The 12,511-nt window shown below is 33.7% G+C and overlaps 1 protein-coding gene across 2 annotated transcripts in view; it reads left to right on the top strand.

Moving 5' to 3' along the window:
- The first annotated feature begins 2,948 nt into the window (after positions 1–2,948).
- Positions 2,949–12,511, top strand: part of LOC106711182 (potassium/sodium hyperpolarization-activated cyclic nucleotide-gated channel 2) — a 138,330-nt gene continuing 128,767 nt past the window's right edge. Inside the window, exon 1 of one of the 2 annotated variants that reach the window (XM_045681694.1) lies at positions 2,949–3,037. The gene's annotated coding sequence lies outside the window, so the exon portion shown is untranslated. Of the gene's footprint in view, positions 3,229–12,511 lie in introns of both variants that reach the window. The other variant, XM_045681693.1, reaches the window with a different exon arrangement.

The following is a 12,511-nucleotide window of genomic DNA, read 5'->3' as shown; positions in this document are numbered from 1 at the left end:
TAATTTAGTAGCCGTCTGTTGCGCAGTGTGTGGTCTAGCGTTGTCGTGAAGCAGCAGTGGCGTGGAGCGATTGACCAGCCTAGGTTGTTTAGCCGCTAGCTTTTCCATCATGGTTTGCAATTGCTGACAATAGACATCAGCCGTAATAGTCTGGCCTGATTTGAGAAAACTGTAATGAACAATACCGGCACTAGTCCACCAAACGCTTACAAGTAACCTTTTTGGGGTTAATTTTCGCTTGGGGCAGGATTTGGCTGGCTGGCCAGGATCCAACCATTGCGCTGAGCGCTTCCGATTATCGTAAAGAACCCATTTTTCATCACAGGTAATGATTCGGTTTAAAATACCTTCATTATTGTGCCGGTTTAGTAATGTAACGCAACAGTCGACGCGCGTTTGCCGGTTTGCTTCAGTCAATTCGTGAGGTACCCACCTTTCAAGCTTTTAAATCTTCCCAATTTGCTTCAAGTGAATTAAAACAGTTTTATCACTAACATCGCAGCCTGCAGCTAACTCGGACGTGGTTTGCGATGAATCCGCTTCCACAATAGCCTTCAACTCTTCATTATCAACTTGAGTCTCAGGCCGTCCACGGAGCTTGTTCTACAGATCGATATTTCCAGAACGAAAACGTTGAAACCAAAAACGAACTGTGTTTTCTTTTGCAACACGACCGCCATACACATCATTCACCCTTCGAGTCGTTTCCGCAGCACTAGTGCCACGGCGGAACTCGTACTCGTAAATAATGCGATATTTTAAGTTTTCCATTTTGTAAAATGAGTGACGCAAACAGAAAAAAACAGAAGAAAAAAAACAAATGAATGACGGTCATCGAACCACAAATACATGAGTCTATAGCTGTACAAATTTGAATTTGGAATTCCTTACCAAAGAGGAGAAATTCGTGATTAAAGTGGCCAGTACGAAAAACGCCAATTTCATATGTAAGGACCTAATATTAAATGATGGTTTATTCCATACATTTATTATTTTACATTGTAAATTGTAGCTGATAGAATTTGCATTTAGCATTAGCCGTTCTTAACGGACGCCGTGATTAATAACATCTAATATTAATCGAAATAATTGAATATTTTGTATTTCTATTTCGGAACGTTAACATTACAGTCAAACCTGGATAAGTGAAAAGTGGATAAACATGAAATTTCTATAAGCGAGAGTCATTGTCCGGTCATGACGGACTACCTCCATAAGCGAGAAATTCGGGTAAGAGAGAAACCTTCATAAGCGGAAAAAATGTTACGCTTCCTTGGACTTAAGCTTTTCCAGAGTTGACTGTATATGTATTGCAAAGTATAAATCGACGCCCCCATCGGATAATCCTGTAATGCACTTTTACCGCGTTCTTACTTTTCCGTCGAATTCGGCAACTAAAGGTCCTATTACACGTTGTGAATTTTTTTTATATTTTTCTTAACGTTAATTACGGAGATAAAAAGTCACTATTGAAACAGTTTTTTTTTTATTTACGGTATTATTATTTTTCCTTCATAGCACGGAATACGCCCGGAATACATGAATGAAAATTAAGTACAATGTAGCTATAAAAATTAGCTTTGTTTTGGTATCTAAAAGATTCTTGTACAATAATTATTGATGAAGTTATTAAAGAAATATGGTTTTTTGCTTCTCCTGAAAAATTAGATTTTTCCTATTACGGGGTTATTCGGTGGGGGCGTCGAAATATACTTGTATTTGTAATAATCATTGTCATCAGCTTGCCCATCATATTACGGAGGGTCACTCTTGTACCACAGTTACACTTCCATACATCTCTATCAGCCGTCATATCTAAAGTCACGCTCTTGCTTTGTATGTATTTGTAAATATGTTTTTAAATATATGAATATAAATGTAAATATACAGAAGTTTGTAGTTTGTAATGTTGTTTCGTTGTATATTGAATAATTGTCATTTTTTATCATTAACTATGCGATTCCATTGCCAAAAAACATATACAAAAACACGTCCTTTCTCTCATTTTCTTGAAAACAAAACTAATGGTTTTGGCAAACTTTTCCGAGGGTCCTGAATTTCAAATTAGGTTCCGTAAAATGTGCACGGAACAGAAAAAAGCGAAATCAGAAGAATTTAAAAACTTTCTGTGTTCAAGTAGAAGGATACAAAAGTTGTAATGAATCATTTTTATTATTGCTCATTAGTTAGTAGTCTGTTGTAACATTTTGGAACGCAGCTTTATTCATTGTGCGTATGCAGAACACGCCTTTCGGTCGCGTCGCTATTCAAGTTTATTCTTTTAAAAGATATTGCTTTCTGTAACTATATGTTCAAGAAGTGTACTGTATGAATGAAATTTTATTCTGTAGCTTGTAGGGAATATATGCCAAGGAATAAAAAAGTGTAAACTATGTTTTACGCTTTAAAGCTTCGGTTTAAATATTTTAAAAACGCAGAACGCCTCAATGTATTTAAATAGAATTGGGAATTTATAAATTGTTTAAAAAAAGTTGACAAAATATTCTCGCTTGTAAAACGGAAAAACTTAGTTTGTTAGCTCTCTGTCTTTTGTTTTTTTTCTTAACTGGTGTCAATTTATATTCTTTAATGTAGGTACCAAACTGCCATGAACTTTTAGTGGAAATCGCCGAACAAAAGAATAAGATAATTTAATTCTTATATAAACCGGTTTTGATATCGCTTCATTTGTTTCAACGATAAAAAGCTTGCTAATATGTGAAAAGTTAAGATTTATGACAGGTCATTTAAGTATAAGTTTTCCAGCGAGCAATTAATGAAACGATGAAGATTTGTGAGTAAGAATAAGAGGCGCCGCGTAATCTCTGAATCGGATCGTAGTAAAGGTTTATTATCGTTTTTAAAGCGTCCGGCGCACATGTGAAGGCTTTAATCGAGTATGGGTTAAAGCAGGCGCTGGAGGCTGAATGGGCGCGGGGCGTCGGCGGCCCGCCTGTCGAGCCAGTCGCGCCTCGAGCCCCGGAGGGGCTGCACGTGTCCCAGTTCCCGCCTCGCGACTTATGTAACCATCCGCACGGTGAGTCCGCAGCCTCCGCGCCACTGCCTCCCCCCGATCGACCCCTGGGCCGGCCCACGCGCGCTTATCTACCGCTACCCCGCCAACCCCTTACCCCGCCTCGTCTCATATCGACTGATAACTCTCGACGGAAGCACCGTCGGCCCGCGTTGTGCAATAACCGTCAGCTGAGACGTGACATAATCGATGCAGTAAGTACCGGTGCTCGTTCAGTGCGAATCCGTGGTCTGCTCAACTCTATGGCATGCGAGTGCGTTATATAACGGGACGTCACCTCAGGTGGCCGGCAGCGCCGCCACCACTTGCCCGCCAGGATTGAGATAAGCCCGATACAATGCATTACAATATTCCGTTGGAACATCTTTAGAAGTGTACTTCTACCCACTTATTTAGTTTTAGAAAATTCATAAGATTTTTATTTGATAATCTACGGTATATGTAAACATCTTAAGCGTAACTTATTTTAACACTATTTTATCACTATTTTCGAATTAAAAGTTGTGATAAAGGGAAAGGTTATATTCGTTAGTGATGTTCCTGTCAACAACAAAACATAGGATAGATCATACGTAACTATTTAACTGGATCTGATGAACTAGTTTCTTTCCCAATAAGGTAATGAAAGTTTTTCTTCATAAAAACTCTTAAAGCAAGAACCTTACTCAAGTTTTTAAGGTTACACAATGGAAAGCTAAAAAAGATAAAATTTTGTGCCAAAATTAAATTATAATAAGCGAAAATAAAGTAAAAGTTAAAGAATTACAGTTATATTCAAACCACTATGGATTCAATTGAAAATAATTACAATACTTTATTGAAGACTCGACATTAACTTCTCATAATTCGACGAAATTTTACAAACGAACAAAATAACATGAATACACATTAATGCATGCATTGAATTAATCTTAATACGAACAATGTGAGCGGGGCCCACGTGACTAAAAATAATCAATCCAGTTTTTGTCACCACTCACAGAGTAAGTTAAATATTTGTATCGTATTATTTTAATATTTTATAAAATAATTGTTTTATAAAATTGCATAACTTTTTCCTATTATGTCTTACTTGTTTATTTTTTCTAGATAACTCAAAAAAACCGCAAAGAAAGAAAGGCTAAGTTTTCATTTAATTTAATACGGACCAAATCGCGGGTAATGACTAATCTTAAAATGTTTGTTTGTCCCGAGGATATTAAATTTTATCGATCACTTCAGTAAACAAGAACTATAAGTTCCGAACAAGTTTACGCTGGAAGTTAATGTGTGTAACTGGATATGCGCACAACTTAAATACATTTCGCACTGTCTGTTTATTTGTCATACGATATCTATATTCGCAACGATTCCTTTCTTGCTCGTTTACTTTTATTATTCAACTTAACAGCTGAGTATGTATTTACTGTCCATTATTTTACTTGTTTATACACATTTATACATATAAAAAGATTATCCTGAATACATAGATATTTTTTACTGTCAGTCGTTATCAATATTTGTGTTCAGAGAGACTAGCATGAATTTTTGTGTGAACGTTATCGTAACTCCATCGAAAAAATTAAAATTTTTGCAGCGTCAACGTACTCTGCGTAAAGTACACCAACAAATCTCATACAATTTTTGATATATTTTGTAAATAACATTACGAAGGCCCGTAAGTATTCGTGCTAGGCCCTCGGGTATAAATGAAGTATAAAAGATTACCTAAAAATAATCTTAATTTGGTTTCAAGTAACTCCAGAACTTTTTTAAAAACTAATAGATATTAATAATTTCCCAGATAAAAGAGAATGTTTTATTCATTTACAAAAAATCAACAGGCAGATTGTTTAGACTCGTTCCAAGATTTAAGATTGAGGCCTTAAGAAATATCTCGAGAAAATGAAACGCTTGAATGAGATGGCCCAAGGCGTAATTCAATTATCCTTCTTGTTTAATTTACTTACCTGGAGAAATAATTGGCAATATTAAAAAGGTATTTTAAACTATAACATTATGTTAATTTTTGCTTGACTGACAGTTCGGTCGGGTTTATAAAAGGTGTAAGTAAGTAAGTCAGTTATTTATGACTAACTTAATTACCTTGACCGAGATCAGATTTTGAAGTGTTAATACTCATCCTATGTTACTCTGTGGTATAGGATAAGGGATAAAGTACAGAGATAAATAAATATTGTTTTTACAAGTGGCATCGGACCGCGAGAAGGTTACACCCGATAAATAGAGCCTTTTGTGCTTCAAAGGCCTATAAAGGTCAGCAACCGCTTGTATGGATATAAGAATTTTGTAGATACGTTGTTATTTTACGATATTTACACAGTTCTTTTATAAAACTGTTAAATAATATTTAACTGTTCCCGCTGCTCGTTTGCCCCCTTCTCTTATAAAAAAAAAACTACGCATTATAAAGATTATGTTTACAAATACAGATTACATTTAAGTCATCTGAGAAAACTTTTTCGCGATTGTCACAAGTCTTTGTCGGAGTTTTTCGTGTTATGTGGTTGTTTAGAAAAACATTTATTTATTTGACGGCGTCGCTCATGATACGACCCCAATGTTGGGAGCTTGTACTTTACCCATAGTCCATAGACTACGTCATAGTCAACTAAGCTGATTCAGTGTGGATAGGTTGACTTCACACATGTCTTTGAATCGCTGAGATGTGCAGGTGAATAAATGTACATAAGAAATTCGAAAATCGATAAACCCATAGCATATGTCTCCTATTTATTGTGCTTAAAAATAAAGATTTAATGTGTTTGTAAAGATATTGCAGCAGTGAAAACCCGGCGTTATATTGCAGATGTCCATGGGCGTCGATGAACACCTTGGTGTTCCCGCTGCTCGTTTGCCCCCTTCTCTTATAAAAAACATAAGTTTAAAACTTGTTTCTTTAAACATGATTTTCCAGTTAATCAGTTTAAAAACAAACAATTTAAACAGTTGTTTGTATGCATTCCAGTAATATTAGTATCGGTAAGGCGATTGTAGTAAATTTTTGCATCGAGCATTGGCTATATACATCGGCTGTCAGTCTTGAATGATCAGAATTGATTGAATCAAGCGACTTTTTGTGAGGATAATGTTTTAAATGAACGAATGAATAACAAACCTAACCTCAAAAAGTTATTCGAAACAGGTCCATTATTTAAAAAAAAAAATTGCTTCTATACGTTAAAATGTTCCTATATATAAATTAACCACAATAACTTCTTCTATATCGCAACTAGGTCAAGAGAGATAAACCTTTTTTAATTTCTCCTAGACTAATGACTATTTTCCAGTTAGATTCTAAAAGAAAAATGCAAAGTAAAGTTATTCTACGAATTCGAGAAAAAATAAGTTTTGACCTTATTTCGATAAAAAGAAAACGTATTATATAAAAGGGCAAGAAGTATTTGGCCGTTGACATAGATTGATTTTATTGCACGGAGTCCGTGTGAGATGGTATAAAATGTGTTTTTTGTTGTGTTCTAATTTGGAATGTTTTTAAAATAGTCAATGAACTTTGTTTATATAACCTCTGAGATTAATCACTTGATAAGATAGTATACTTGGCAAAGAACACCTTTACTACTAAGTAAAGGAGAAATAAGAGTTTAGATTTAGTTAGAGTCTACAATAAAGTACTGCGTATGTACCACTCTGTGTGTGGTTACTGGTAACTAAGTCTTTAAAAATGATTTCAAGTACAGTTTTATTTTATTAGTTTATTTTTTTTTATACTGAGTTATGGTAATAACAATGACAGGAATATTTACGCCGCTAGTTATCTTGTCAATTAAATGATTAAGACTTCCGACATTCCGTTTCATATAATTGCGTATCACATACAGCCACCATTGTTAGTTTGTTCAGATCGTACTTGAAAGATAAATGTTTGTGATTTTAATGTAAATATGTAAATTTTAGCGTATTAAATGCAAATCCAATGTTATTGTTAAGGAAAATCATTTATCAATGCAAATATGTCATTGATCGTTAAATGCGTGTGTTTTCATCAATATAAAAGTTCAGTGTTAATTGTAATTTTTAGTTATTTGTTAAAGTAAAAAGTAATATTTTACAGATAAACATTCTAACTGATTGTTCAATCATAATTTTTAGAACCATATTACTTTTGTTTTCAACAATTTTTGACAGTGACATGGGGGCGCTAGTCAGCTATCACAATTAAGTTTGACTTATGGCAACCTCAAGATCGACTGATACTATTTGTCAAGCAATTTAACATCGGTATAGGTTATTTAGGCTACAGACGGACCCTATACAATACACATACATACACATTCATAAACATACCCACTTGTCTGTTTAGCATTGAATGACAATATAAAACAAGGCCAACTTGAATAGATCAGAGATTACATTTAGTGACGAAACTCTGTGCGATCTACCAATTACGCTCTTCGTGGAATCTTAAAGGAAACAGCATCACAGTGTAAATCTTACTAATATTATTAATGCGAATGTTTGGATGTATGTTTGTTAGAAGGTATCTCCAGAACGGTTGCATGGATCTCGCTGATATTTGGCTTAGATGTAGAACGTAGTTTGGAAGAACACATAGGTTACTAAGAACATTTTTTTTTGAAACCCGCGCGGTTGGAGTCCCGGGCGACAGCTAGTTTACTAAATAAATATGAAAGCAATTACGTTAAGACATTATCAGATTGGCAGACATATTGCTTTTGTCTTTAACCGTATAAATTCAAAGGCAGTTCTTATCCGCTGACTCATCCCCTTTAGAGGTCACGTTCTGATTGATGTCATAAATCTACTGCCGACATTACTTCCTGCTTAATCGTAATTCCGTGTCTTCACTATCCACCACGAAATTAAGTGTACAAACGCAGTAATGACACCAATATATGATACTGTCAAAATGATTTCTTAAGAAACAATAATTTGTGATTACATATTTATCATTTATACTTCGTTCCAATTCAAAATCGTAATGTCCAAATTATTAAAATAAATGATGGATATATATCACGGTATCTGATCGTCCAATTTTCTCAAGATAACTAAAAAAAAATAGTCGCCAATTATGGGTTTGACGTTCTTCTCTTTAATTTGTTCAGCTGTTCGATTGAAATACAAAATTTTCGTAGCTTAATTGATTTCATTTTCTCAACAGTTCATCGATATTTTGAATTTGTTAGCTTTAATATCGGAATAATTTAGTTTCTATACTGTTTTGTTATTTTATAGAAATTCAAATTACATTAGTTGAAGTTCACCGATATCGGTATCGACGTCAGTTAAAGCGATCCAAGTTAATCAAATAATCCGATCGTCTGGTGATAATTACTGATGGCGTTAAACAAGTTAAATGTTTACCAACTGCTTAAAGTACTATGCTTAGAAGTTTAATTGACTCCTCTGTTTTTTCTTTTTCATTTTAAAAATTTGCATTTGAAATTCCCTATTATTTCATGTAACTATTCCAACTTAGCTTGGTTCATGAAAATATTTGAAGGGTAGGAATCGGACTCATGATCCCATAATTGGTAGTGCTAGTTACTCGAGTTTTGCGAGTGTCCATGGGCGTCGATGATTTATACTTATATTTTTAATTTTATAGCCGATGTAATAGTTTTTGTAAAATGTTACTAACTTTATTAAATATTATTAATAAAAAAAAAAATAATCAATGTTAAAAATTTTGACATCACGACGTGATGCGAATTGATTTTTTCATTTTATTTGTTGTTTAATAATACATTCGGCGTCGTGTGATAGTTTAGTTGTAATATAAATTAAATTCTAGTTCCTTTCTGCACTACTTTTTCGTCCTGTATTGAGGTCGGCGACCTGACCTTGCTAGTATTGATTTTCAGCCGAAGTGACTTCGTTAAGCAGGAAGATAGTCAAATGTTTCTTTGGGAAGGCATCCTCAGCGCTTTCATCTACGATCAAAAACTTTTTTTGTAGTATGTACAAGATCAATTCTTACGAAGAATTCGTTCCCAAGTAACTAATGCTTTCCAATTAAAACAAATTCCTTATGAATTTATTTTCGTAATTTATAAATAACTAGCTTTTACCCGCGACTTCGTCCGCGCGGAATAAAAAATAGATAACGGGGTAAAAATTATCCTATGTCCGTTTCCTGGTTCTAAGCTACCTGCCCACCAATTTTCAGTCAAATCGATTCAGCCGTTCTTGAGTTATAAATAGTGTAACTAACACGACTTTCTTTTATATATATAGATTTACTGGATAGAACATGCACACATTTACACGTTAAAATTCCAGAAAATAAATTTGAATCTCGGAAATAAAAGAAGAAAAAAAATTATCTCGCAATGAGAGATACACGAGTAGTATGAAAATAAAACAGCGTACAAAAATCCTCTGTCGACTTACAGTCACACATTACAAGCTGTCGCTCTTTATTTTTTGCTTTAAAACGTTTAACTGTAGAAATAATTATGTAAAATAACAGAGTGCGAGCGTATTGCTACAAAGAAATAAATCTGTAGAATTTTATACACTTGACGTAATTGCAGTGTCGTATCCACTAATTCTTATTCTCGGATTGCAATCGAAGACCTTAACCATAGACATAGTACAATGTACGATAAAACTTGTAAATTCCGTAATATTTTTGACAAAACACTCATAATTTTGACAAAATAACTAATGAATCAAATATCGCAATGGCCGCAATATTTGCAGTTTGACGTGCCTGTTTAATTAATTTAAGCTTTAAAACAAACGAAATTTAAATCTTATCATTATTACTATAAATGCGAATTTTCGGATGTATGGATGTTTGTTAGGAGGTATCTCAAGAACGGCTGCATGAATCTCGATGAAATTTGGGATAGATCTAGAACACAGACTGGAAGAACATGTGGGCTAGCTATGATCTGGGAAATGTGAACGGTTCTCGTGGGATGTGAGTGGAATGTAACAAACGTTTAGGTGGACGGATGTATGTAGAAGGCATCTGATATGTAGAGCATAGTTTGAAAGAACATGTAGGCTATTTTAGTTTTTTGACTTGAGTCACGGGCGACAGCCAGTAGATTAAAATTTTGACGATTAACTTAAAATATATAAAGGAGAATCGATTATGATTTTACTAATTGGGCTTTATCGAAATACCTATGGGGTAATTGTAGTGTGGAATTTGGTAGAATACGATTGATTGCGTGCACGACCGACTGGCCACGTGGCTCCAACAGCAATTATTCTAATCGATTCCGCCTATCGATGCGTTTGTGTATTGCAATATCAATTGTACTAGAAATGTTACCGTACAACTACACGACAATATAGTTTATAAATGTTTTCATAAACATGGTTGGATAAGCAATTAAAGTATTTGCTTTATATAAATGCAAAAATTGGCGCAGAATAGGAAACAATTAATTTTGAATTCTCCATGTTGTAAAATTTAAATATGTATATTGAAAAATCAAATACTCGTAATTAATTTTAAGATTTGATATTTCTTTTTTTCTTGAATTCAAATTAGGCGTCATTATTAAAATTGACTAAAGTGGAGCCCTTACATTCAGTGGGCACTGTAAAAGGCCGGAAGGTGTCATCGTTAAAAAGTCGTCAACGTATCTCACGGAGAGGTTTGCGAGTAGGTGGCCAAGATTAATGACATCCTTTGCTACTTGTTGCGAGATACCACATATTGCTTTGCTTTTGCTTTTGAATTGAAACCTAACCTAACAATCAATGATTATAAAAAAATGGATCGATCATTCTGCAAACGTTATAATTTTTCTAATTCTATTATCTATGTGTATAAAAGAAAGTTGTGTTAGTTACACTATTTATAACTCAAGAACGGCTGAATCGATTTGACTGAAAATTGGTGGGCAGGTAGCTTAGAACCAGGAAACGGACATAGGATTTTTACCCCGTTTTCTATTTTTTATTTTTATTCCGCGCGGACGGAGTCGCGGGTAAAAGCTAGTTTTATCTATTTCCAATTCTTATTTTTGATAGTTTGAAATATTCCTATTTCTTAATATGATAAACATATATTTAATTATGTTTTAAAACTCTTACCACGTAATACTGAAGTCTTAATCAACGTAGATTGTTTTCCAAAGTTTTCTAAATAAATCACTTATTCGACCTTAAAACAGTCGTTTTAAGTATTACGAAGTTTAGTTCGTGAAATAAATTAATTAGTTACTCAAACATATTTCACTAGATTGAATTTTTTGTTGAATTTTGAAATTTCGAATAACAATTAAGTAGAAAAATTGTCAAAAGATAAGACTGATTTTTATATTAATTGCTCGAAGCTTCGAAAAAAAATTTTAAGCTTCTAACTGTAATAATGACGATACTACCATACATATTTCCACCACTTTCAAACCCTAACAATCTTTTATTCGCGTTTAAAAGTAGGATATGTCTTTTCTCAGCCTCTAGACTATCTGTGTACTAAATTTCATTTAAATCGGTTCAGTAGTTTTGGCGTGAAAGCAGGACATACAGATAAACAGAGTTACTTTTGTATTTATAATATTAGTAAGTTGCACACGTATTTATGAGAAACTGAGTGACAAGTTTAAGATAATTGTTAAATGGTTTTCTGGGCAACAAATAAATATCTCAAATGTGTAATAGTCATTAACGGTAGTATTTTACGGGTAAATTAATTGATTTCGTTAAAATAGATAGATAAGAGTCGCCCAATTGTGAAATAAAATGCGGTCGCCGAAAACCGATGCGCAGGGTGTTGCGGCCACATACTTTCATTGCACTGTCGTACTACGTCGCAAATCATATTTATTATATTATTTTAAATTCCACCATTCATTATAAGTTTTTTAAAACATTTTATAGTTTTATTTTTCCTAGTTTAACATATCTTCAGTTGCATTTTTTGTTTTTTATTACCTTTTTATAGAAAAGAACCTGGCCAAAGACTTTTTACGAGAAGTTCTTACTAATTTCATTTTTATAAAGATAGCAGCGATAGATTACATAAAGCATGACCTAAATTTCTAATAAGAATGCTAATAAAGACTGCAGATGTTCTGGTTTTTGCTTCGACACATTTTGTTGCGGCGATTAGCGGACCGACTGCAAAACAACAAAGTAAAATACGGGAAAAAGGTCTGAGCTGAAGACAAAAAACTCGCCTATTTGGTTCTCGAGTCTTATCTTTTTATACTCACTTTATTAAATTGTAATTTATATTCCAAGTAAGATTGAATTTCTTCATTGTTATACATTTTGTACTTAGTACTTTTTTTATAAATTAAGCCATAAAATACATTTCTCATATCAGAGTAAATCAATATTTTTTTTTTATACAAAAAGCTGACAAACAAGCAAGTTTCTCGCGTATTAAGTGTCCAATCCTAAAATAGACAACAACATAATCTTTGTGATACAGATGTCTTGCCTACCTTTATTGGATAAATGAAAAGATGAATAGTAAAAACAATTTGTCCTTATTCGGTCGTCTTTGCAGATGAGTTCACC

The sequence above is a fragment of the Papilio machaon genome, chromosome 16 (assembly GCF_912999745.1).
Source record: "Papilio machaon chromosome 16, ilPapMach1.1, whole genome shotgun sequence".
Classification (NCBI taxonomy): domain Eukaryota; kingdom Metazoa; phylum Arthropoda; class Insecta; order Lepidoptera; family Papilionidae; genus Papilio; species Papilio machaon.
Note: the sequence above shows the minus strand (reverse complement) of the source record. Positions and strands in the feature narration are given on the sequence as shown.